The 26,299-nt window shown below is 43.5% G+C and overlaps 1 protein-coding gene across 3 annotated transcripts in view; it reads left to right on the forward strand.

The window, feature by feature from the left end:
* Positions 1-26,299, forward strand: part of TAOK3 (TAO kinase 3) — a 77,471-nt gene continuing 51,172 nt past the window's right edge. The window contains exons 1-2 of one of the 3 annotated variants that reach the window (XM_053959859.1): positions 5,207-5,274; positions 8,722-8,789. The gene's annotated coding sequence lies outside the window, so the exon portion shown is untranslated. Of the gene's footprint in view, positions 154-5,206; positions 5,275-8,721; positions 8,790-26,299 lie in introns of those variants that run through there. The other 2 variants (XM_053959858.1, XM_053959860.1) reach the window with 2 other exon arrangements.

Consider the following 26,299-nt stretch of genomic DNA (forward strand, 5'->3'; position numbering starts at 1 on the left):
GAAGCGGCGGTGACGGGCACGGCCCGGCGGACACGCTCCGTCCCCCTCTCCTCCTTCTCCTCCTTCTCCTCCTCCTCCTCCTCCTCCTCCTCCTCCTCGTTCCTCCCCGCCCGGGCCCCGCGGACGTGGCCCGCTGCCGCCGGCCGGCACCAGGTGAGGCACCGGCAGAGGGAGCGGCGCCGCTGACAGGCGGGTCCCGCCGGGGCGCGGAGGGCAGGGGGCAGCGCTGGGGCTGGCGGCGCGTTTGGGGCTGAAAAAGGCACTTTGCGGGTGCTGTCCCGGGGTGCCTCATGGCAGGACATGGGGCTGCTCGGGGTCGGGGCAGCTCCCGCGGGGCTGCGAGTGCGGGGTGCGGGCTGTGAGGGTCCGAGAGAGCCCGGCCCGGGCGGGACGGGGGCAGCTGCCCCGCGCCTCGTGCCGGGGGACCGGGAACAGCCGCTGCTGCCTCCCCTTCTTCCTTCGCTCCCTCGTGCCTTGCCGCTGTGCCGGGAGCTGTCCCCGGGAGCTCTCTGAAGTCGGAGCTCCGGCAGAGCCGCCCCGAGCGGACGGGAACGCCCCGGCAGGAGCGTGAGGAGCGGCGGGAGAGAGAGCGGCGCTGCTCCGCCGGGAATACCCCGCGGTCCGTCCGAGCCCGAGTGCGACCCGCGGCGTGCAGGGCAAGGGGGAGCCGCGCTTCTGACAGCTCGGAGCGGAGTTGGAAGCGATGACGTAGCTCTGGTGCGAGCAGATGTCTCTGTCCTTTTAATGACACAGAGAAATGATTTGCTGTAGGTGCTGGATGCCATCGAGCAGCACTCGTACTTGCGTGGGAAGGAGAAGGAAGGAGGACACGAGGCAAGTACTAAGCCTTCAGAGTTTTGTTTTATAAATACATCTCCTCGTGTCTCCTCACCCCCCTTCCCCGGGAACGTGAGCGGAATGAATTCCCTAATCCTACAACTATGGCAGTTCTAAACTTCAATAGCCACTGAGTAGCCCTGGTAGATCCCTGGTTTTCCCTGGTCGCTGCCTGGGCAGAGCTCGGTGCTGGGTTTGCTGTCCCCAGCTGGACTGCTCTCCCCAGGGTGAGGGAGAAGCCCGTGGAACACTGCTCTGGAAGCTGTGTGGAATGCTGGGCTCACACACAGTCCAGCAGCAGCTCCGTGTTTGTTTAAAAACAGCAAAGCAGGCAGTGCTGATTCCAGCCCTGGTTGTGCCAGGAGGGTTTGGAATCTCCCTGCCCATCTTTGTGGATAGTGATCCACATAAGAAGGTGGAAGCAGTCAGGGCTCTGCATCCACGTGGATGCAGTTCCACAGAACACAGGGTGATTTCAAGCTGCTGGGTACAGCAGTGCTGGCTGAGGCTTGTGGTGCTTATGCTGTTTGAGAATAACTGGGCTCCAGTCTGTTCCCCAAGGTCTGCTGACATCTTTTAGCAAATGTTTAGAACGCTGCAGTGCTGGCAGTGAGGCAGCTGGTTTTGCCAGTGGTCATTACTTTGATGTATCCCATACCAGATCTGTGAGAGGACACGTGTTGGTGTTTCTATGTTGATGGATTGTTTGTGGAGAGAGATAATGCACCGTGCTTGTCCTCTCTCTGAGCTAAAAATTGGGCTATTTCTGGTAGGTAGCTATTTTTGTGTTCTCAGGGGCTAATATAACAATATAGGGCGTGTTTTAAATGTAAATACCTGTCTGCAATCTCTCTTCTAACACTTGAGCTTCATACAGATATCTGACCATTCTTTCATGCACCCACAGTGACGCTGCAAACTGTTCCTATCTACATAAATGTCTCATTTATCAAATCCAGATTTCTTGTTTGCTGTCCAGCTCATCATATAACTTCCTCTGGCATCTGATTTGAGGAAACCTTGAGCTGGGTTGTTTCCATCCACCCTCCTCTGTACTGTGGGCTTTCAGATTGCAGACTAATTCTTGTTTGGGTGTGTGTATTGCTTACAGTGATTCCCTCTAAGTACTTCCCTTTTACATTGTTGCATCATTATCAGTTAAAAAGGATCTTAGCAAGTCAAAGCTTTTAAAGGTGAGGTATTTCTACTTGTGTGCATTCTAAATGTGGCTCTTGCCACATCTTGCATCGACAGGGATTTACTGTTAGATTTGTTTTCCATCATGTGTTGCTGGATGGGGGAAACTTTCAGCAGGCATGAGCTCTGTTCCTTCTGAGTAACCTGCTGTCTTCCTTTAAAGGAAAAACCCCGTTTGAATGGAGCAGGGCTGGAGCTTGCTGGACTGCTGGGGAGCAGGAACAGGGCAGTGGTCAGTGAGTTTGGACCAGGAACACAGACTCGTTGTTTTCTCCTCTTACAGGTTTTTGTTCCAGGTTGTTCTGCAGCCTCGTGGGATGCTGCAACATCCAGGTTATGAGAAATGCCAGGGAAGGGGGTGTTTGTGGAACACTTTACATTTTATTTATTTGTTGCTTTGACACAAAAAAAGGTGTCCAAGATCAATGTTTTAAAATAGGAAATACATATTTTGTTTTAAGACAGAGCTCAGAGTCTTTTAACAGGACCCCTCTGCAATTCAGTCACAGCATTTACACCAAACTGAGTTTGAATAAAAGTGCAGTTTTGGCATCAAAGGTATTCAAGAAGTAGATTTCTATAAAATTCTGTTTCAGCATCTGCTCAGCTTTATTAATGGACATGCTTTCACACATCGGGCAAAAATTCAAAAAGTGAACCCAAAAGAGTATTTTGTTTTATGCTTACTGTTTTCAAACTGCTTCCTCATTTGGAGGCCATTGATTAAACCAGAAGGATCTGCTTGCCCTTGGCTGTGTAATAAACATGATGCAATTGCCTGGTGCCTGCTTGGTCATCAGTTCTTCCAGGGGCAGCTCAGTGAGTTTTCCTGACAGTCTTTTCATCACTCCCTGAAATCACTCTGGCAGCTTTGTTGTAATTTTCTGAGTGAAGTGTGTTTTAGAAAGTATTGCTCTGGTAAACTTAGGGTTCCCTCTGGGTAAAAAGAAGACAATCTCCCCTCTGATTCTTACATGGGCAGCCCAGGTTGTGACTTTTCATTGTGACCGTGTAGTGGGCATCACTTAAAAGTCATCACTGGCATTGTGTGCCAGGAACTGTCATCTGTGAGAGCCTCAGCTCCTCATTAATGAGGAGGAAAGTTGAAATAGAAATTAAAGTAAATTGATTGGGCGTGGCCATCCATCTCTTAAGCTACTGAAGGATGTTGGATATCCGAGTTATTAATGGTACTGTGGCAGCTTCTTAATTGTTATAAAGCCCCACTTTCAGCATTAAAGAGCAGTGTTCCTAACATGACATGTTGCCCTTATTCTGTAGAACTAAACCATGGGAATTCACTTCTAACATCCTGCTGGAAACATGAAAAATATATATATTTTAAAGATTAGTAGGTTTTGCTCTAAGATTTAAGAGATCTGGAGTACTGCTAGTATTAATTTTTAAATTATTTTTAATTTATTTAAATGAATTAAATACTAAAATGAAGTTGACTAATAAGTTTGTTCTTATTCAGGATGGCAAAGTACACATTGGATTGAGCAGGCTGGAAGATTTCTTGTTCATATACTCATGTTTGTGTCACAAATTGTTAGTTTAATTTGTAAGGGCAGGGAAATTTCAAATTTAATATAGGGAGCTTACAAAACAAGTTTGTCTGAGTTGCTAATGAACTAGGCACTTATGCCCTTGGACAGGTAATAGCTTGATGTTGATGTAATTACTTTTTTCCCCCACCCTGAATATTAGGTCAAGCTGGACTCTGGTTGATTTAGAATTTAATGACACCAGTCATTCCGTGGGAGCCTGTGGTCACTCGTGCTCCCTCCTTGGCTGCTAAAGGCTTTCAAATAGGGACAATCTCCCAGTTTGGCCTCCATCTGTACCTCTTCCTGCTGTCACTGTTAATTATGATGCTGGGTTACCTGGGAGCCCAAGAAATTCCTCAAAAGAAGGGCAAATGATGACCTTGGTGTTCCATGAGTTTGGTTTGGGATGAGCAGGTGATGCTGTCTTCAGGAAGAGAGAAAAAGCTGTTTGTACTTCCCTAAGAAATTGTCACGGTGAGAGTGGAGATGTTAACCCAAAATCCTGGATAAACTTCCAGCTGCATTCCCCTGGAGTCTAAAACACACACCTGGGTTTGGTTTGGGTTTGTTACTTTTCTACAGAAAATTCGTTCCTGGGGAGTACCCCAGGATCACTGTGGTGCAGAACCTGGCACTGGGAGGAATGAGTCTTGTGTGCAGTGTATGTATTTCCACACATATCAAACAGTTCAGGATGTTGGGACTCCCAGATACCATCAACATTTTGTGAGCAGGATGTCATTATTAGATTGGAACTGCTGAATGTCAAACGTTGTGGTGAGTCTGTTTTTAGAGAGATGCAGACTGTGCTCACTTCCTACATTAAATCTCATTTTCCCCTAATTTTTATATGTGAGCTGTGATTCTGTTGCACAGAATCTGGCATAATATTGAGCAGATTTATTTAGTGTTGCCCTTGAACGTTGTGAGTGTTTAAGCCAGATTTACAGGAACACAGTCAGTGATGATTCATGTTGAGATGATGTTTTTCTCCCTTGTAATGGAACATATGGGACTACGTAGCATATGGTACCACTGAAAATTGTTAAATGTGGAGCACTGATTTATTACACAGCAAAAAGGGTTGGGGTTTTCAGTCTAACACTGAGCAGAAAGCTTGTAAACAGCTCTGGCTGTTGGTTTGTGTTGGGTGCACTACTGTGTTGTGTGGTAATTTCAAAGGATTCCTTTAAATGGCAAGAGAATGCTTCCAAAAGTTGTGTGTCTGCCCTTTTACTGTGGTACAGTCTTGCTCTGTGGGATGACAGCTTAAAAAACCTGAAGGAAAAAAAAATCCTTCCTCTCTCAGACGGGAAGCAGAGGTATTAAAATGTGTAAATAGTTTTCTTCCAGTCTTACTATCCAAAACACATCTTTCTGTGTTTTGTTTGGGGTTTTTTGTCTTTATGTGTCTTCTGGAGGGTTGTTTTTTTTTTTTTTTTTTTTTACTGAGGCAGGGAGAGGAAACAAACACACACCTTAGTCCTTGCAGTGCACGAGGGAAAGTGGACTAAAGTGCAGCTACAGAGCACATAAATTCCAGACACCTATTTCCTTGTGCTCTCCTGTTTTTCTTAACTATTCATCTTTGGATGGTTGTAATCTCTCCAGAGCAGGCATTGCTTCTGCTCTGGCTCTGTAGGGTCTTGCTGCAGGGTAACTGAAGCTCCCAGGTGCTGTGGTCATACAGGTAATTAATGGCTGGTCACAAATCTTCATTGATTAAGCTTTTTCAGGAATGATTTAAGCAAGAAACTTCATGTAAACCTTAGAATGGTACTTGTATTATTCTTTTTTTCTAATGACTCAATTTATTTGTACATCTTAAAGTACTGATTAAAACAGATGTTATGCTAAATTTACTTTTGTTAGGCCAAAAATACGTAATTAAGAAAGAATATATATTGTAAATGTTTGGGATAAAGGTCAGATGAGCCTTTTTTCCTCCTTACTTGTTAGTGACAATGTGCTTCTCAGTTCAGGGTTTCTTGTGTGTGTCTGCTTATTCTGCCTGGTTCAGGTAAAGTTTGGGTATGCTGTGTCCTTTAGAATGGCACCAGATATTTGACATCATTAAAAACTGCTGTTATTTAATAAAAGGAAGTTGTATCTACCCTTGAGGGAATTAACTAATGACCTCTTGTTAACCATCGCCTTCAGGATCTTAGATCCTCCCTTTGCTTGCCTCATCCTTAGTCATACATTGGAAGAGGAAAACAGGCTTTTTTTCCTTCCCTCCCTCCCTCCCTTCCAACTCTTGAGCAGTTTCTTAACTGGGGATGAACTGGTGACCTAAACCCTGTGAGGAAACTGAAGTGGGGACCACACTTCCATTCCCCTTGTGGAACATCCTACTCCTGTTAAACTCACATGCAGTGCCTCAATTAACTCTTAATTCCCAGCCTTAGCCTGCACATTAAATATTTTTAAAAAAGCATTAGCCCAAATGAATTTTAATTTCGGGCATTTCTAATCTCAACACTGGCAGTGGTGTCAGTTTTAGCTCTCGAAAAGAGGGGAAAAACATTTCTTATCTGGAAAGTATGCGAGTGGCAGAGCAGATAAGATAATTGAGCCCTAAATGTGAGCTGGGATGGAAACAGGCTCTGCTGAGAGTCAGGTCTCATCCGCTGTGCCGCAGTCCAGTGGTGCTTTAATGCATAATAATCCAGGGAGTTTGGTCTTCCTGGGCAGGACACAGGGAATTTTCTCTCTGCTGCTTTTTCATTAAGAGACACGAGCCTTTCGTTCCAGTGTGAGATGTTCATGTTCTCAGAGTCAGGAGTTTTCTGTCATTTGGGAGGCAGACAGCCAAAAATAGGATTTTATGGCTCTCCTGCCTGTAACAACAGTTAGCTGCTAAAGTGAGGAATAGAAATATAAAAACCTTCCAACTTGTTGTTCCACTCAGGCGCAGCTTTTTCTCAAAACTTCTTGGGTTTTTTTTACATCTGCTGTCTTTCCTCTGTGGGGGATCCCCACAGAGGATAACAAGTTTTCCATTTCCAGCTCTTCCCTTGGACTGAGAGCTCCTGCTGTGGTTTAGAGGTTGTGTGTTCAGCACTTGGGCATGGCCCACATGGTGGGAGGGAGCAGCACAGGTACCTAAAACCAGAATAAATGAGTAACCACAGCAATTACTTTTTTTGCTACACAAAGTCTTATTTTTCTTCTGTTTGCTTTAACTCTGCTTTTGTAGTTTTCCACTTGGTATCATAGGATTGCCTTACTAGAAGGTACATTGCTTCAAATGAACTTAGACTCTTACAGAATGAGACATAAGAGGTTTTTTTGTTGCAAAAAATAATATTTGCTTTAGTATTTTGCTGCAGGAATTGTAGCCCAGGAGTTAGACTTCAATACCTGCTGCAGGTATTGAAGCTGTAGTGCAGAAAAAGATCTGCTTCTTTGTAGGGCCATATGGAAATGCCATAAATCAAAATATATCTCACTTAGGCATTTGAGACCTGCAGAAATTACAGTAAACGTGTGATAATGCAGTCTGAACAGTTTGAATGATTAACTTTTACAAGTGCTCCAGATTTTAGGTGTGTTGGGCACCTTTTCTACATTGCAGGGTCCCAGTTCTTGTATTAAAGGGAGATTTCTGCCAGTCTGACTTGGTGCCTTAAAGAAGGAGAAAGTTGCTGACTCAGGCTTGTTGTAAATTTGCTTTTTCCTGTGCACCTGAGTATTTTAGAGCAACGCTGTTTATATTTTTAGAGCAGTCTTACATTTTTTGATATGCTAAGCCCAAACCAGAGGTGCACAAATAAGGTTGTGGTCTGATCTGTTGGACAGTTTGTGCTGGATCCAGGTTCTGGAGATACCCAGGGAGGCAGAGGGATGGGATCCCAGTCCCAGTGCTGTGCAAGCTGCTGCTTGGAGCCCCAGGCTACCAGTGCAGCTCTGCTGGTGTTTAAGGTCAACTCCTTGCAAATATTTTAGCAAGGCTTATATTCAAATGCTATTTATAAGACCAAACTAATTTCTTTCCTCCTAATAATGGCCTTTTGGCTGATGACAGGGCTGGAATCCTGAAGATCTGGATTCTGTATGCCACTAGTCAGCTGTGTATCCACAGGGAAGTTGTTTGCCAGCTTTCTGCCTCACTTTTTATCTGTACTTAAAAAAAAAAAAAAAAAAGAAAAGCTGACTAATACCTGCCTCACAGGCTGTGAGAGCACAGTTAGTAGGATCTTTGAAAAACGCTGTAGGAATGTTCAGGGGGTTTATTATGGTTAAGGTCCTGTAATGAGAGAACTGGTTAAGCCTGGCTTATTGTTAGAGCATTCATTAAGGAGCCTTAATAGCTGAAGCTCTGATAGAGGCTGTTCCTGCCTTCACCTGCAATTACCCTGGGTACATCCAGGCTGCTGCAGCTCCAGGGCTCTGGAGCAGAGCTGGAGCATCTGCAGGGATGTTGGAGCCTGCCTGGAGCCTCGCTGCCATTTCACGGCTGGCTTTGCATGCAGGTCATGCCATAGCCTCAGTGAGTTTGGGCACTTCAGCATGGTCATGATGACTTTTTCTGCCACTAGTGAGCCCTTAGCACCTTCATGCCAAAAGAAATGCTATAAAATCAGCTGAGTTTTTCCTGTGTGTCTGCCTAACTCGGAATTTGCCCTGTTTTCGCTTTGTAAATAGAACAACAACAACAACAACAAAAAAAACCACTTTGAAAAATGTATTAGCAACAGAAATTTTAGTATTAAAAGGTGTAAACCAATGATTAAAAACTTCTTAAATCTGATGATCTTCAAGCTCAGGTCTTTTGACAATCTCTGAAGCTTTTGTGTGAATGCAGACGTTGTGGCTTTTAAAATTATTTTATAGTATATATAGAAAGTATCTATCAGAATTTCTTCCCTTCTGGCCACCATTATAATAAACTGTGCAAGGAAAGGCAAAATCCCCATTTTTGGGAAAGCTAGATACCAGTGTTTATTTCCCAAACCAAGTAGTCATTAGCAATAGTACCTTATTAAACTTTAATAACTTTCTTAAAATTCACACTCACTTGAAAGTCAAGATGCAGCCTTGACAGCTGGAGGTCCTAATCCAGACAGTTTTATTTATCTTTGCAGTTTCATCTCTTCATTATTATATACAAAAGTTGTTTTCTGTGTCTTGGCAGATTAGAAGTGTATTGACTGAAAGAAAAATAAAAACTTGGATTCCTATTGAAGCACAGGGCTGGAGGAGGTAGGGATCAGGGGTTGGGAGCAGGAAATGGATTGGTTGTGAATTTAAATTGTGAATTTAAAATCATGTATATTTACATGATTTTAAAATTAATATTAATTTTGAGCTGATTTTAGTGCTGAATCAAAACCAGCTGTTATTCCACCTGTCCTTTCTCCCACTGAGCTGGGTTGGCACAAACCTTTGTGCTACCAGGGGTGGTTCAGATCAGCAAACTGGTCCAGCTGTGAAATAACCAGGGCTGGCAAAGCCAAGGGTTTGGAGGTAGGAACAGACAGAGGATGAGGATGGATGGTACAAACTTCTGCTGAATTACACTGTGAGTGTTTTACTAAAAAAAAAAAAAAAAGAAACCAAACAAAACCCCTCCAGTGCCACTGTTGGATTTCAGTTAATGAGTAAATGAACGAGTTTCAGTTTCTATTTCTTGAGCCTGGGTTGGCTCTAGCAGCACTGAGTTGTTCTGGGGAAGACTCGAGTCATTGTTAGCACTCCCTCCTTTCACTGGCTTTTATTTATTTGAAGTGCTTTTTTTTAGGAAACCAAATTTTGATGCTTTACATTACTTGCACCTCTTTTTTTTTTTTTTTTTTTTTAGGTTTTGTATTCAGATTTAACAGAGGAAGGGTTTTTCTGAAAGGCTGACACAATTTGCTGTATGTTCATTGCTCAGTGGTTTAAAATTTACATGGACAATTATCCCTGCCTTAAAAAGTAGGGGAAAATCCCAAGCAGAATATTTGCATTGAGGCACTGACAATATTGACTAGATGATGATACAGGTATTCCCAAACATGAAGATGTATTTCATATTTCAGGTATACAGTGGCTTTTTAAAATGTTAGGCCATGTCCCCATAGGAGAGGAAGGTGAAAAGTGAAGGTGAAAAGTTACTTCATAATATTAAATCAAATTTGTTGTTTACGTGTGAGAATTACTTGCAGTTTATAACCAAGATCCTAAATTTAGAGAAGGAAGCACCAATTTATCTTCATTGTCTACAAACAGACTGTTTCATTAATACAAATGAGGAGAGTTTGTTTGGTTTTTCTTCAGGAAAATCATTATTTAGGGTAAACAGTGCAGCACAAGAGAAGCCTTTCTGAGCATTGCTAAACCCACCTGGCTTCCAAAGCCATCCAGGGAATTTGTGGTGGGTGTTTGAAGAATAAAACATCTCTGTTTAAAGAGCATATTTGGCTGCTGGTGCCTGGGCCTCCCCTTCCAGGGAGCGTTTGCAGCTGCTGTCAGTGAAGCTGTTGGTAAGAGCCTCGAGGGCGTGGAGAGAGGAAGTCAGAAACTTTCATATTTATGATCTCTGTCTCTGAACAAAGCGGACGTTTAACTGGTGTCATCATTCATAAATTAGGAACTCTTGCAAAGCAGAGCTGAAAGGCTGAGGGGCAGGATGAAACCCCCCCTGTGCCTCTATTCCAGCAGCTTGGAAGTTGTGTCAGAGATGGGATTGTGGAGGTGAAGAGCTCCCACTCACCCTGGCAGGAGGAACTGCTGAACCACAAGGCTTTGCTGCTGCTGTTTGTGCCCCACATCCCCCTGCTACAATCTGAGCAGGGAGTGAAGAAACCTGGCAGAGCTCGTTGTCTAAATGAGTGAAGGGATGGCTGTGCTGGGCTCTGTGCTGCTGGGGCAGGCTGGTTTTTAAAAAGCAGGGGGTTTAAACCCCAAAGAACCAAAGCTGGTGGTAGGAGGTGGCCAGGGAGCTGCGTGTGTGTGCACTGGGGAAGGTTTTGGTTCCTGTTTGGGGATGTCCCCACCCTGGCCAGGCTGCTGTGCCCAGCAGGTATTGTTCCCTCTGGAGCAGGATGAGCTCAGCTCCATGACCTGAAGCCTCTCCTGGGCTGTGTGGAGGTTTGTTGGTCTTTTGGTGTCAGGGCACCAGTAGAACAAAAATTTAATTATTGTTAAAATTTTGGTTCCATAAACTGTCACGTGATGTATTCTGTCTTCTCAAGGGAAAATCCGTATGCAGTGTACAGGGGTTTTCTTGTTCAGGAATTTGTGTGCTGCCTTTTTTTAAGGTCAGGCCAGGGGAGAACACTTTGCCTTTTTATTGGGAGCTTGCAGAGATTTTGGAGGATCTTTGCTGCCTTTGTAGCTTACTCTGATGTCTTGGACCACCTTTGAGTGGGACATCTGCACAACTGAGTTTTATATTATCCTACATTTCCTTCTTTTTCCTCTCCTCCCTCCACTAGTGCTATCATCTGTGTACAAAAAATAAGGATCAAACACACTTTAAAATGTCCTCCTTAAATGGTTGCATGTTCAGGGGTTTGATCCTTGTATTGGCCCATCATTGAGATAAATGAATGTGCTGATGTTCTACAGTGAGATTGGAAAAAAAAAAAGAGTTAATGAGACATCTGGGTGGAGGGAGCAAGCCTCGAACGAAAGTTGCTTTTCTGTTTTATGACAAGTCAAAATATTTTGGAATTAAAAGCAAAACTGAAGCTGAGTAAATTGTTTTTGTTTTTTTTTAACCACTTGTACTTAGAGCTTATTTTATGTAATTACTGGGGCGTGACTTTAAGTTCTGGGCAGGACTTTGTGGCTTGTTAACATCGAGCTGAACCTCTGATGTTGCAATGAAGAAGGAAGTGAGTGTGTGTCTGCTTGGGGAGGGGGACTGCAGAGCCCTTCTGCCTGCCTGCATAAGGTGGGAATTGCAGCTGGCTGGGTATTTTTAGCTTCAGAATACCTCATTTTGAATGTGAATTTTGTTTTCTTCTTGTTAATCAGAGGTTTTGGTAAATTAAGCTCTCAGTTACTGGTTTAAAGAGGTTTTTTTTCTTACCAAAATGCACTAAACACATGAGTTCTTCACCCCAGTTTTATTTACAAAAGATTTGAAGTTATTTTTTTTAAACCTCCAAAGCTGCAGGACTGGGTGTGATGCATTTCCCAAGTGTCTCTTGTCCTGTCTTGATTTTTGCAGTTGTGCATCCACGGGTAAGGATAGAGACATAGTAGGGATTGCAGGGAGAGGTGAGGCTTCATAGATCAGCCCCTGTTTCTCCAGCTTAATTATAGGAAAAAAAAAGGAAAATTAGTGGATCTGATTTGGTCCCTCCTTGTAAAAAAGATGCAGCATAAGGACTTTTTCCTGGGTTGGAGGGAGAGGCAGAAGACTGCCTCAGTTTCCATCAGTGTTTTCCAGTCATTTGCTGTAACAGAAGTGATTCACTGCTGTTCAGTTGTTCATCCTGGCCTGAGGTGAGACATATAGAATGTTTCTATTTTAAGCTCTTCAGCATAATGGATGAATAAACTCACCCTTCTTATGGTTTTTGCCACAGTAGGTGAGCTTTCCTTCCTGGGATCTCTGTTTTGCTGCACTGGCCTAAAATCCTCGCCCTCTGAAAGCTCTTGGTGTGCTGTCAACACCGGTGGAAGAAAATGTTCTGACCATTTTGCTTCAGGGTTGCTGATCTTAAACTGCACTGTTAAAAATAACAAGTTTTCTGAAGGCACACGGTGATGTTTTCCTGGCTCCCTGCCTCTTCCTCCCCATATTAATATGATTAAATGCCACCAAAACTCAGCAATCTTTAGGTCAAGTGCATAGCCATGTGCATTTGTTGCAGCATTAACAGTGGTTATTCCAGCTTTCTCAAAGAAAATTAAGGATATTTTCATAAATGGAAGTCTTCTGCTTGCCACAGTAAGTACCACACAAGCAGTTTATGTACCAGGGCATAGAGTTTTGAGATTATTTTTGTACTGCTTTAAACTGTCTCATGCTGACTCAGTTTGGCTGTAAAATGCTGAAGTCTTGTGATCTAGAGCAAGTATTTTTTCTGATGGGAGAGCAGGTGTATGCTGGAAATCAGCTTTTCTCTATGACTAAAACATTTTTTATGTTGATCTTGAAGGACCTGCTTTCCCCAAGCACCCTTTCACTGGCTGAGCTTTGGGATCAGTCTGTCTTAGCCAGTGTTGGTGGTTGCACTTTGACATTTTCTGTTTAAGAAGCTGCAATGAGGTCTAGAGTGTGTTATCTGAAATCAGACAGACCTGATGGCAAATGCTTTCAGTTATGGGTTCAATAAATCCACGCTGGAAGGAAGGACAGGGCAGAAAGGCATTTCCAGGCTGACGGTGGCAGAAGTACCTTTAACCATCTGAACTCCTTGCAGCTTTCCCAGGATCTTTCTACAGTAATCTGGGAATATTCCACTGTTTTCAGAAGCAGCTTTAAAATGGTATCCTCCCTCCTAAATTAGATGCCAAATGATTCCTTTACTGAATTGAATCAAGAAACCTCTGATGGTTCAAATGGAAGTCTTGAGCCCATGTGTAAGGCTGCCAAATTTATCTGCTGAGGAACTCGGAGAATTTATCTCTGTGGAACTCAGAGAAGGTAGTTAAAGAGCTCTGCTGCCTGTGTTGGGACTGACTTAAACCCAAATCCCAAACCATACCAGAACACAAATCAAATTTTGCTATGGAATTTGTTTGAAAAGCTTTTGCTGGCTTGTATTTAATTTTAATGATGATATATTTTAATTGGCTGTCAAAAATGTGCTTCAAATGAACACAATGCACTTCTCTGTATGTGCTGGTCATCTTGTTCCCTGTCCTTAAAGTGCTTGGGCTCTGTGTGTCCCTGTTTGGGAAGATAGTGCAGCATTTTGAAGGACACATTTTCTGTGCAGCCTTTAAATCTCTCGGGTTTGTTGAGTGTTTGCCTTGGGTTACCCTTTGAGATTTACAGGGCGGTTTGTGTTTGTTTTGACTGTTGCTTTATCTCACTTTCTCAGTAAGTCCAGTCTCTTCTGGCCATGAGTGATAGGAGGGGAGGATGAGGAAGTTCTGGGAGCCTGTGTTTGGAATGCTGTGCTTCATGGTGCATGCTTGGATTCTTTTCCTTAGCCTTTGTGTTGATTCTGTGATTGAAAGAGCTGTAAAGGTACTGTGATGATGGAAATGAATTAAATGGTTAAATGTCTTAATCATTCAGATGTGAAATGTCCTTTCTGCTTGTACTTCCCTTGGTGTTCCTGTGTATTGGCTAATCCTTGGTGACAAAACACTCCTTGTCCCACCCTTGCACAGCAAAGGGGCTTCCTCAGCTCGTTTATTAATCTTTAAGCTTGATATTGACATTTCACTTCCAGGTTTGGAAGCTGTTTTACACTGCAGACACAGAAGCCAGTGGTCATATTTAGTGCAGTGGTTGGTTCATGTCCCCATGGTAGGCTGGGGGTGTTTGCCTGTGTGTTATTCTGCACCCGCTGTGGGAATTGTTGTGTCTTCCTGAGTAACACTCACACAGCAGTCATGGACATGAAATGGGTTTTAAAACACGGTATAAAAATGACAGTGCTCTCATTCAGCTCTTCACCAGAGCTATGAATGATGCACTGCTGAGAGCTGGTGGTTTGTACATTGAAGGATTTGTGCAGATGTATTTCTGGGTGGGTTGCTGTTTTTTTAAAAAGCATTTTGAAGTGATACATGTTCTGTGTGTGTATAGTGGGGTAGCTGAATCATCCTCTGTGGAAAAGAGCATTTTAAATCTACTTATTCATCCAGTGCCAGCACAGGTGAAATGTTTGGGTCCTCCTTTTATCCAGGTGAGGTGAGTGCTGAGGTGCAGTGTAGAATTCCTGTGAGTGTAATTCAGGCTGTGCAATGCTGTGCTGAGAGCTGAGCTCCTTGTGCATCCCATCAGGGCCCCTCAGGGATGCTGTGCTTCGTGGGCACTGGCAGCTGAAACTCAAACTGGGGCAGCCAGGTCAGTGCACGATTCTGCAGATGTTCCTGAGGTGGAGCTTCTGGCCACGACTGACCTTGTGTGCCCAGCAGTCCTTATTGCTGGGAGACACTGCTGGATCTTAACCCTTGGTTTGGAAAATCAGTTCCTGCAGTTCATGGGAGCAGCAGTGCTGTGCTTGTCTCCACTGAACAGTTAAGCTACTTAGAAGCCACAGTTTTAATCTTTATGGAGAAGGAAATGGGAGTGTTGCAAGCACACCTTATATAATGCACATAATTACTGACATTACCCACACTTCTCCTACTGATGCCAACTCCTGGGCATGCAGCTGGCACTTCCCCAGAGAGGTGACACATGACAAATGTGTTCTGGCTATTTTGCTGAGCAGGTTTCCTGTAACAGCTGCCCATGAGCTGCTCTTCAGACTCCCAGGGACCTCTGACAAATCTGGTTTGGTTTGTGTTTCAGTCGTGCTTCCTGTAGCATAACTTAAAATGCATAAGGGCAAATGGAAGCCATTGTATGCACAGGCCTGTCAATGCTCTTTCCTGTTGCTTCAGGGAATTTGCATTTGTGTTTTTGGGAAAGCAGGAGGGACCTGGGAATTGGGTAGACTCGTGAACATAGAAGCTTTGGTTATAATATTCAGATTTTGTGTCTTCATCTCCTCTTTTGTAGCACTGATTGCAGCTAGAAACAAGACACTATATTAATATGATTGGGTTGACATCTGTGGATTCTGCTTTGGTATTGAATGAGTGCTGCTGTCCAATTGAAGGCCATATAATGTCTGAAAAGGAAGAAATTCTGATAAAATTGATACTCTCCTTCAGAACTAAAACCAACTGTGGATTCCTGCAGCCTGGTCTGTGCCTTACTTTATTGCTGCCAACTGTAGTGATCTGATACTTCAGAACAAACCCTTAATTTAGTGTAAATATTTGCAAAGTATTCCAGCTTTACTTTACATCAGGTGTTTTCTGAAAAAGCCCTGACCAGAAGTCTTCTAAAGAAAATTCAATGTCTAGGGAAAAAAAAAATCATTTTAGGTGATGTCTGATGCTGGCAAAGGGGTTCTGTGAGTGCTGGGGAAAACTCTGTGTATTAGTAGTTCTTTGTCCTTGTTGACATACTACTGCTAATTTATTATAGTAACATGACAGACTATTCAAATGGGGTGCCACATTTAGCTGAACTAGGTGGAAATATATATTTAAGTTCATGCTTGGAGAACTTCATTGTCAGTATAAATATTGCAGATAAGTGGGTGGTGTTACACTTCACCAAAAGTTTTGTCCTAAGAGAGCTGAAGACTGGTCTGGGGTTGCAGAGGGAGCCTGCATGAGTTTGGGGACTCATTCTCAGTAAAACCAAACTCTCACTTCTGGATGTATCCCTTTACTGGGATAGCAAATAGTTTTTTGTCCTCAAATCAAGGGCTTGTGACCCTCTTTGCAGTCCCGTGGTGAAAATGAGTGAATCTTGTTCTGTGTCCACGGTCTTGTGTAAGCAGATACCCTTCCAGTTGCTGGTTTGTGGTGGATTTGTTTTAGGCTCTCTCCATTGATCAATGAGGTTGTGACTTTCAGGTATTCAAAAGTGAGGTGGAATTTCTCTTTTGTCCTACTGGATTTTTATCAAGAGTCCTGGTAATTCAAGAAGGCCATGGTGTACTCTCTGAAGGTGAGCCTGCTGCTGTTTGGTAATTCTAGGAGCCCCAGGCCTTATCTGGAAGGGTTATTAGTTGGCTGCTTGCACACAAATGTCTGAGCTCTTGTCAGATTAGAAGTCAAACCCAAAAATGTGCCTTTATCTTGAAATGCATAACCAGAACTGCGTGGATCTTCATCACAGTCCTGCATCCATGTGCTTTCTTTGCAGCTGTTTTGATCGTGGACTAAAAATATATTGATCAACGCAGTATAAAATAACTCCCTAAGTTTAGTTTGCACTTTGAATTTTTTTTGCCTAGCAAAAGACTCCATACCTGCTAAGTAAGAGCTAGTTCTGTGCTGTCAGGCTGCCTTCCTTCCTTCCTTAGTTGCCATCTGGTAATGTGACCTGACTCTTAAAATCCCAATTATTCTGGCTTACCTCAAACCTCAGGTAAGTTTAAATTTTGCACATCACAGTGCCTGTGTTACGGTGGTAACTTGTTTGGAAGTGAGAGGTGGACATGGCCAGGATGCTGTTATGTTCAAGGTTTACTCCTGAGGCCAGTCTAGAGACAGCAGCTGCTGTGGATGTGTCCTTGGAGAGGCTTTTGTGGGGCTGTCACACGTCTGAGTGAGGGGACAGTGACAGATCCAGCTGTTGGCAGAGTGAGCACAAAGTATCTCTGTGATTTGGAGCATCTGGGGATGCAGGAGGCAGCGTGGCTGTTGAAAATGAAGCATTTATTGTCTGCTGTTTTGGAGTGAAATCAGAAGGTGAAAAAGAGTTTGGTCCTCTGTAGTTTTGTCTAAAGCAGAAGGTGCAGGGGGAGAGTTGAGATGATTTGAAGTATGGGGAGGGACAGATGTGGTAAGAGATTATAGAGTTAGTGATGCAGCACTTGAAAATGGAGGCAAGTGCTGTGGGGTGTTGCTTTGTTGCATATTTACTTCCCTTCTTCAAAATGTCCTCAAATTCCTGCAATTTATTTAAATTAGTTTCTCCCAGTCTCTTTTGACCTTTAACGTTTCTTGGCAAAATCTACATTGCATTCAAATTAAACTGGGGAATATTTTCCCAAAACAATCTTTCTAATTGCAGTCTCTTATTTGAAATCTGCAGCGAGTACGTTAAATATAATGTACATTTATTGACAGAAGTTCTTTCTTCTCATTTGTGTGGGTGTTGTATACAGTCACATCACTGTTTCAATCACTGGCTGCCTGACTGGTTCCTAGAAAATACAGGGGAATTTCCTACCATGACTCATCTTGGAAGTAGCAGATGCTACACACTCTCAAGCTGTGTATGGTAGCTCTGGAGTCTCAATAAATTTAATTGAGTGTTGGGGACACAAAAATATATTGGATTACTGTAATGATTACACACTGCTACTATTTATCCCTTTTTAATGAGGGTGCTTAAGCAAAATCTTTATAAAGGTGATGGTGCTTTCTTCCCTTTCTGTCCTGTGGCACTCCTGTGAAAATGTGTTTCTGCTTTGAAATTTCAGTTTTACCTTGCTGTCTCGGAGGGGGGTTGACTCTATTTTTAGTACTTTATAATTCTGAGAAACCTTCCCCATGTTTTCTCTTTCCCTTTTTTTGGTTTTTACACTCTTGAAAGTGATCCCCGAGCCACATGTCACTCTCAAGCAGCTCCAGTCCCGTAGCAGCAGCAGATTGTGTCGCTGGCAGTGGGTCTGTGCTCCTGGGGAGTTCCTGGGTACCTGCTGATCCCAGATACAGAATTGGGTTTGGGAGTGTGTCTTGGCTTGAAAAGACAGGTGTCTGCTTAAGGAAGGCGGGAGCCTCCCCTGAAACGGAAAATGTAAACCCCCCTCCCTCCAAATTATTATAGTTTTGAAATTAAAAGGCTCTCAGGCAAAGATATGGGAATAGGAATAACAGTTCTTTACTAGGAAAGCTAAAAATACAAATACAATAGGACAAACAAAATAAAATATGCAATAGTACAAACAAACATACAAACAAACAAAACACTGCCAGAGTGAGAACAGGCTCTGGCACCCTGTAGGTCAGGGTGGTGGCAGCAGTCCCATTCCATGGGGGCTCAGCCCTGGACAAGATCCTGGACAAGGCTGGAGTTTTCCTCTGGAGCTCAGGGCTGCTGGAGATGGGCCTGGGCTTCCTCTGGGAATGCAGTGGGGCAGAAAGCTGCTCCTCTGGGAATGCAGTGGGGCAGAAAGCTGCTCCTCTGGGAATGCAGTGGGGCAGAAAGCTGCTCCTCTGGGAATGCAGTGGGGCAGAAAGCTGCTCCTCTGGGAATGCAGTGGGGCAGAAAGCTGCTCCTCTAGGAATGCAGTGCGCAAAGGCTGCTGTGCTGTTCCAAGGTCAGATTGGATCCAGGTAGGAATGCTTGGCTCCTCCCCTGGGTGGAGCCTCTCCCCATGGAATGATGGCATTTTCTGAGCCATGCAGGGACACTCACTGGCCGTAAGCAGAAGATAATTAATAATTAATGACCCATGAACAGAAGAGATCTCCTGGAGGGAGGATTGGCTGTGGGAGAGATAAAGAAAACTGCCCAATGAACAGCAGAGAACTGCCCCACCTCTGACAGATGGCAATAGAATACACACCCCCATTTCCAGCCCGAGACAGAGTGCTGTGCCATGGCCAGCAGGCTCAGCAGGGCCTCTGCAGGGTGTGTCACAGAGCACCTTTGGCTTCAGTGGCATCCCACTGGGTGTGCAGCAGCACAAGGGGGATGGGATTAACCATCCCACAGTCCTAGATCTGTGTCCAACGAGCTGGGGATTGAAGAGACAAGGAGCTGGAGGTGCTGGGGGTGCCTGGCAGGGAACACAGCTCCCTCCTGCCATGGAGGAGGAGAGGACAGAGGTGGTTGGAAGGGGCATGGAAGGGAGTGGCTCTCCTGCAAGCTGAACGTGCCAGATGAGATACCCAGCTCTGCCTTGTGGAGCCTCGGGATCAGTTCTCATTGCAGCATTATCCAAATAAACCCAACCTGCTGCTTCAGCAGCTGATGTGCCTGTTTCCTCCTGTGTGGAAGTCTGGATTCCCACGCAGGGATGGATCTTGCCTGGAGGCACAGGGTGCTCAGTGGAGTGCTGTCGTGTCCAGACCCACTTCAAATCCAAGAGATCCTTATGGCCTGCCCTTTTCCATAGCTAAGTGGGGGCTGGCTTGCTGAGAGTAAAATCTAAAGCTTTGGGAGGCAGTGGAATTCCAGGCTCTTGGTGTACAGGGCTGTACCCTAACCCTCCTCCTTTGTGTAGGAGCTGTAAGACCTGGAGACACAGGACCATCTCATGCTTGGGGAATATTCCCTGAATTTACTCCTTTGGCTGCCCAGGATGTGTGGTGTTTATCTTCCTGATGTGTCTTATGGCTGTATTTTAACATGGGGCTTGCCAGGTTGGGAAGGTTGCCCATCCTGGTGTTGTGGGCTAATCTGGAAGTGAACAGAAAAACACTGGCTGGGTTTCTCAGCCCTGCATTTTGGGTGGCAGTTCCTTTGTTCAGAAACACGAAATGAGCAACGTGTGCCTTATCATCTGGGGCACACAGTGAAATATCTGAGAAGGATGGAATGACATTGTTACTTGATGTTTTCCTGGGAGAAGGGCGAGTCCTTAAGTGCTTTTTTGCCTCTGATCTGGATTGCAAAAATGACTTTTGCTGTAGTGGCACTGGAGCGAGCAGCAGCTCTCGCTGGGAAACTGCAGCCTTGGGTTTGGCCAAGGAGGCAGCTGTGCAAAGCCAGGCCTAGCTGGTGCTTCCCAGCCCCAGCCTGGGGTAGGTGGGACAGGGAGGGGGCCCCGTCCCTGCCGAGCCTGGAAAAGAGGAAGCCTGGAGCCTCGCCGCGCCGCACTTCCCTAGAGAGCGAGATGAGCAGGGGCAGTTCCTCTGCTGGGCTTCATCCATGATTAATGCAGAGTTTAAGCACAGTATAGGCTTGCTCTGCAGCCTTGCTGTGCTCCTCATATTCTCTGGGAAAGTTTGCTTCTCCCCAAAGTAACGTGTAACCGAGTTTTTCCAACAGCATCATCTCAAATGGTCGGAAGCTTCTGTGTTTGAGTTTGCAAGATAAATTCTGTGGTTATTTCTGATACTTGTTTATTCCAAAGTGGCATAATACTTAAATTTGGCTGGGTTAGAAGTATGTAGTTCTGGTGTGTGTTGTTTGTATACAAATATTTGGTGGTTTTCCCCTGTAGTTACACTTTTGAAAATGTTGATTCTTTTCAGCATTATGAGGAAAAATCACCAAAATGTATAGTTATTTAATACAAAAAGCTTTAGCAGAAGAGTTCAGTGCAACTTCCCCTGAAAGCTTTCCTTCCTTGGAGGCAACAGCTTTAAAATTTATATGTGTAAAATTCAGGGTAGCTCTTCTAAGACCATTCTTGTTGTCATATTAGATTAGTTATACATTTGTACTAGCTATTGATTCATTAGGAAGGCTCATAAAGGAATTTTCCCCCCATTATTCCTGTCTACAGTATCCTTTTCTAGGAGCCTAGAAGCTCCTGTACAGTCATGACCCTGATCCAGGTGACTTTCTAAAGTCACCTGAGCTCCTCCAGCATTTTGGACTGACATGACCTTAAAGTAGAAGACTGAACTATCACAAATGTATTAATTAATACTAGAATTTTTCATTCTTTTGATTAGTGGCAATATGCTTCAGTCTGCAGAAAAACATATTTTGTTCATAGAGTGTCTCCGCTGTGCTTAAAATTAACCAGAACAAAATAATGAGTTCTGCAATTGAGAAGCTGTCCCCAACTAAAAATATTCCTCGCTTAGATGATGGGATTGGATTCTTTCATAGTTTTACTACAAATATCCCCTTAGGTTCATTATGCCTTGGATGCTGAATCCATAAAATAGGGCTGTTAATATGTACACGAGGCACCAAGTAGTGTTTGAGACTGTCAAAAACTGGTAATTCCTTGATTTATTCATAAAGCAGGGAGAATAACTCTTGAAAATTTGATCAGATGCCAGTTCCTTCAGTAGCCACTCGATCCAGAAACCTTTTTATAGCTGTGCTAACATCTCTGAGGACTGTTAGGCTTAATTAACGTTTAAGACTCTTGTACAGAACGTGTCGTGGAAAGGGAAGCTCTGCTGAGGGAGCGTGGGGAGGCAGAAGGGAATTTGGCTTCGGGGAATGGGAAGGCAAAGGATGCAGCAGCATTTGGGTTGAGTAAGTTTGTGTCTATTCTCTCACTTAAAAATACCCTTTCTGTGTTTTTTGGAGAATTACTGTTATTTGGGGTGTTGAATTGGCAGGTGTGTATGCAGAATCCCTCACATGGAGTTTCTTTTAGATATTTAAAAGCAATTCTAAGTTATAAAAACCACAGAATGGCCTTATTTAAAGTATATATCTGTCACAAAAAAGAAGGCTCCTCTCTGTGGTATAAGGATGGCTAAGCCTTATAAAATAGTTCTGAAAATGTTCACTGTCAGGCGAAACACACTAATTTCTCCCATCTGCAAAACAGAATAATATTTATATTCTCCAAAGGGTCAAGTGAGGGGACCATTTCTCTGGGAAACTGAACATCTTTTTCTTGTACATAAACTTGTTATGGATCCAAAAATGAGTATTTTCTCATGAGCACTGACATCTCCCTGCCCAAATATCTTCAGGGCTATGCAGAATATCATCAAACAGCAGAAAACCTTTATCCTGTGGGCATGTCTGGTGCTTCTGGGGCTACAGTGGGGTTGGGTGATATTCTTTATCAGGAGAAAATTGGCTTCATCTATTGACATCTTGCTTAACAAAGGTATCAAACCCCCCAAACCTCATTTCCCTGCTCTTTTTCCTCAACACACACTTACCCAAAATCTAAGTTATAGAAGGTAAATGGAAAAGAATCTGTAATTGCAACGTAGGAGTGATTGAATAGATGTTTGTGTATTTTTAATGGGGAAAAAAAAAAAAGTTGGATTATTTCAGAAGAATTTGCCTTTAATGCTGTGAAGGATGTATTTTTGTAGTTTAGACCCCTGCATCTCACATAACTACATTTTTAGAGGAATTTAAGCTGAGTATCCGCCCCCTAAGCAGGTGAGGTTCACATCATGAACTGAGAGGAGAATGAAATGTGGGAAAACAGGAGAAGTATCCAGCCCTGCTGCTGGGGAAGGACTCCAGTTTGTCTTAATAGAAAGCAGAACTGGAATAGACTGACGTAAATGACTGATTTTTTTTTTTTCTGATTTAAGTCCAACAACATCGCCTGCAGGGGAAAACACAGTTGGCAGAGACCTTCCTGGTGATGAAAGCTTTACTGTAGCAGTTAAGTTAGTTGTCCTTAGACAAAAACCTCATGTTTTGTTTAATCTCCATTCAGGCTTTTTCTTTTTTTTCCCTGGTTAAAAAGGTAACAAGTAGGGCATCGAGATCATATCGGTGAATGAACTATAGATGTTTTATTCAGCAAAAAAGACCATTTTGGTTTCTCTTAGGAAAGTTTATAATTGCTTAATTGCATGAGATTTAAGATTACAATACTGAAATTCTACTGCAACCTTCAAAGCCTGCTTTGTTTAGCATTGCTTTCAAGGCAAGGCTTGCAGGAAAAAAAATGTAGCGGAGCATTTTTTTTAATAGAAAAGGGGGAATTTCTGTCAAAAGACAAGACTGAAAATCAAGGATGCCCAGCCTTATCTGGTGGTGTTGAGCTCGAGGTTTTTTCCCCTGCAAAGACAGCCTTGCTGCAGCACAGGATGTAAATAAGCACTTGTGTAACTGGGGCCTTGCTCACACAGCTTGGAGCTATTTTATCTCAATATCTGTCCAAATAAACAAAGCTTGAAGTGATCAAGTGATGCCTGAACATCTCTCTCTGGAAAGCGCCGGGCTTGAGCTGCTCAAGTGGCTCTGAGAAAGTTGTTTAGATCAAATTAGGAAATTGTGGAACCCTGGGATGCTTCATGGCAATATTTGTGATGTTTTAGCTCTGGCCATGGTCAAATGTAGTTGTTTGTCAGTGGGGACCAGTTCTGAGCCAGCCTTGGTGGTGACAGGATCCACGGAATGCTGCTTGAGGTTTTGATCAGTGTTTTATCTACAGTAACCATACTTTGAATGGCTCTGATTCCCAGAATATCCTTGGAATAAGTTTGACAGTTCCTAAGAGCCCTAGAAAGTATAACTGGAATTTGTCTGTTAAATGAAAACAAATCTACAGAGAGGAAAAAGAGGTTTTTCCTCTCCTTGCTACAGAAAATTGCCACAGAAATATGAAATAAATCAAGAGTTTTTATTCATTATATTCAGCTGTCACTCTAGACGTCGGAATACACTGAAGTGCCATATCAAACAGAACTATAATATTTGGCAAGGATAGTTTCTTACCAGGAACAATAAACGTGGCTTAAACCAGGTTTTTTGTTACTTGTCAGGGTAACAGCAGGTTTGGAGTCAGATGGTTTGAGCAGGTGTGTGTGAAGCAAAGAAAAGAGTGAAGTGAGGAGGGAATGTGCTGGGTTGCTGTGGGAGTCTGCCAGGGATTTACTGTGAAATTCTGTGTGGAGAGAGAATTCCTGAAGTAAATCCATAGGGAAATGTGTGGTGCACTTGTGTGTGACTGAGGGGGATGCTGAGCTGCATCTCCTGAGGGGTGGGGACAAGCCCCAGGAGGTGCTGCTGGGACTCTGCCTTGGTCCTGGGCTCGGCAGCCACGTGGGCTCCTCATGGAAGGGAAACTTCTCTGTTTTCCACTGCAGCTATCAGGTACCTGAGCTCTTCACTCTGAGCCTTGCACTCAGTGCTGCAGGTGGGGGAATTCATCGATTGAGAAGGTTTTGTTGCTATAATCAGAATAGAAACACGTAATGTTTTTATGTCCATCCATACTTCTGGCCATGGTTTCTTGTCATTGCATTTATCCCAACGCTCCATTTGCCTATTTTTGACTGCCTCTGCCTGCTGAACAGATGTTTTCAGAGAGCTGTCTGCAGCAGCCCCCAGGTCTTTTTCCTGTGTGGTTACAATTAATTTAAAATTCAGCAATGTGTAGAATAGCTGAAAATATTACTACTGCTGTCTGTTACCCTATTTTTGTACCAAATGCATTTCATCAGCCCCTGTTCTGCTGCTGAGATCTTTCAGGTCTGACTCACTCAAGGTGGACCTGGCTGTGTGTGTTTTTAACATAATGATTTATCACCTCTGCTATGAATTAAAGTTATCTATGAGATAAGTGACCAAAACCTTTTTGGTGCTGCTAATTCAATATACACAAATCTGTGCCATTACTCCAGCAACAGTCTCAAAAATAGAAAACTGCTCAATGGCTTTTTTGGTGGTGATTCAAAATAGTAAATTATCATTAGAGCAAAAATAAAGCTCAGTCATATCTTAGAGCAATCTCCACATGGTTCTTCTGTGCAGTGTTTGCCAATAAGCCTGAATTTTTGTTAGCCATTGAGCACACATTCCAACATCAGCTGCCAGCTCCTTGGCTTCTCATACAGAAATAGAGATGTTTCTAAATTATGGTGGCCTTTCATTTTGCTTTGCTATCCTTTCCGTTCTATTTTCTTGTTTTAATGATGTCTCTGACCTGAATTTCTCTTGCCTGTCCCTCCTGCCCTCAAATGCCATGCATGCCCATCCCTGGCACCCCCAGAAGCTCCCCTTGTCCCCGCAGCCCCCTCCCAAAAGCTGTCACTTGGTATTTTTGTGCAGTGATCTGATGTGATCTGGGGACTTGACACAGAAGCTGGGCCAGCAATAAGGAAGTTTGACCCTCCCCTCCTGATGGCTTCCTCTCCTGGGCTCTGTGAGCCTTCAGATGTCTCCCTCAGTGAGCAGAAAAGTGGAGCTTGGATAATGTTTTCTCCAGCTGATATCCGTGGTGTCTTCTGCTGCATCCGCTTTTCATTTTTTGGGAATTCCAGCAGACAGAAATGCACTCGCTGTTTGTGCTAAAAGCTTTTCTAGTTGGTTGGAAGGGAACTGCTGCTCGCCTGATTATGTTCATATCATAGCAAATGGCACTGCTGAAGTACCCCAGAAAATACTCTGTTTCCATGGTGATCTACCTTCCACTTTTCCTAAAAGGACCCACCAGGTCCTGGGAGAGAGACTCTACTTTCTTTGCCTGTGAGAAGATGAGTCACATCCCATATTTTCCCCTTAGTTCTGCCTTGTTTTCTTTACAGCAAGTAGTTTGAGTTTGCTAATCTTTTTTTTTTTTCTCTCTGCCTTTAACACTCTGAAATATTAAATCTCAGCACATTAAAGCTCCTCTGAGGATGTCCCTGTGCACAAGGATGCAGCGCTGAAACTTGCACGTGGAATTGCGAGTGGAAAAATGAAATTTAAGCATAGATTATTTACAATGAGAATTAAAAGTCAGTTAAAACTCTGTAATGGTTCTTCAATGCTGCAATGCTAATTTAAAAAATAGAGAAGAGGGAATGCTGAGGGGACAGGTACCTGCCAGGTGGTGCATCCCAATCCAGGTGACTTTCTCGCTGTCCCTGCCTCTGCCCACCTCCCTTTGGTGGAACCAAAACTGTGTTTGCCTGAAGAAGGCTTTGGCTTGAGCTGCAAGATTAAGTTCATTTTGCACATCTGATTCCAGTGCTCAGTGAAGCAGATTTTTCTTTGCCTTCCAGTTCTAATTTAAAATTGTAGGTTTTTTTCTGCATTAAAGCAACATTAAGGGCCTTTTCTGACCTGATAAAACCCAAGATGACAAAACTTAAGGCTGAAATCACAGATCTGTACCTCTCATCCATTTATTTAAAGAGTCTCTGGGTGTTGTATATTCTCATATAATGGCAATAATGACATGGTGTGGTAGCTGTAATTTCAGTCTTAACTCAATTTTTTTTTTTTTTTTTAATCTGCTAAAGCAAATGAGTTATTTCAGTTTAGAATTCTGCAGGATTTTGGGTTGGGGGTGGTTTTTGGTTTGGTTTGTTGTTGTTGGGTTTTTTGTTGTTTGTTTGTGGGCTTGTTTGGTGGGTGGTTTTTTTTTTTTTTTGTATTCTTCCTTAGCTTTACTCTGGAACTTGTAATGGATATATCAATAGATCAAGGTTTTTCCTTTTTTTTTCTTAGTTTTCTTTTATTTTCTTTTCACCCCCCCCCCCCC

Source organism: Vidua chalybeata, chromosome 18 (genome assembly GCF_026979565.1).
Source record: "Vidua chalybeata isolate OUT-0048 chromosome 18, bVidCha1 merged haplotype, whole genome shotgun sequence".
NCBI lineage: Eukaryota > Metazoa > Chordata > Aves > Passeriformes > Viduidae > Vidua > Vidua chalybeata.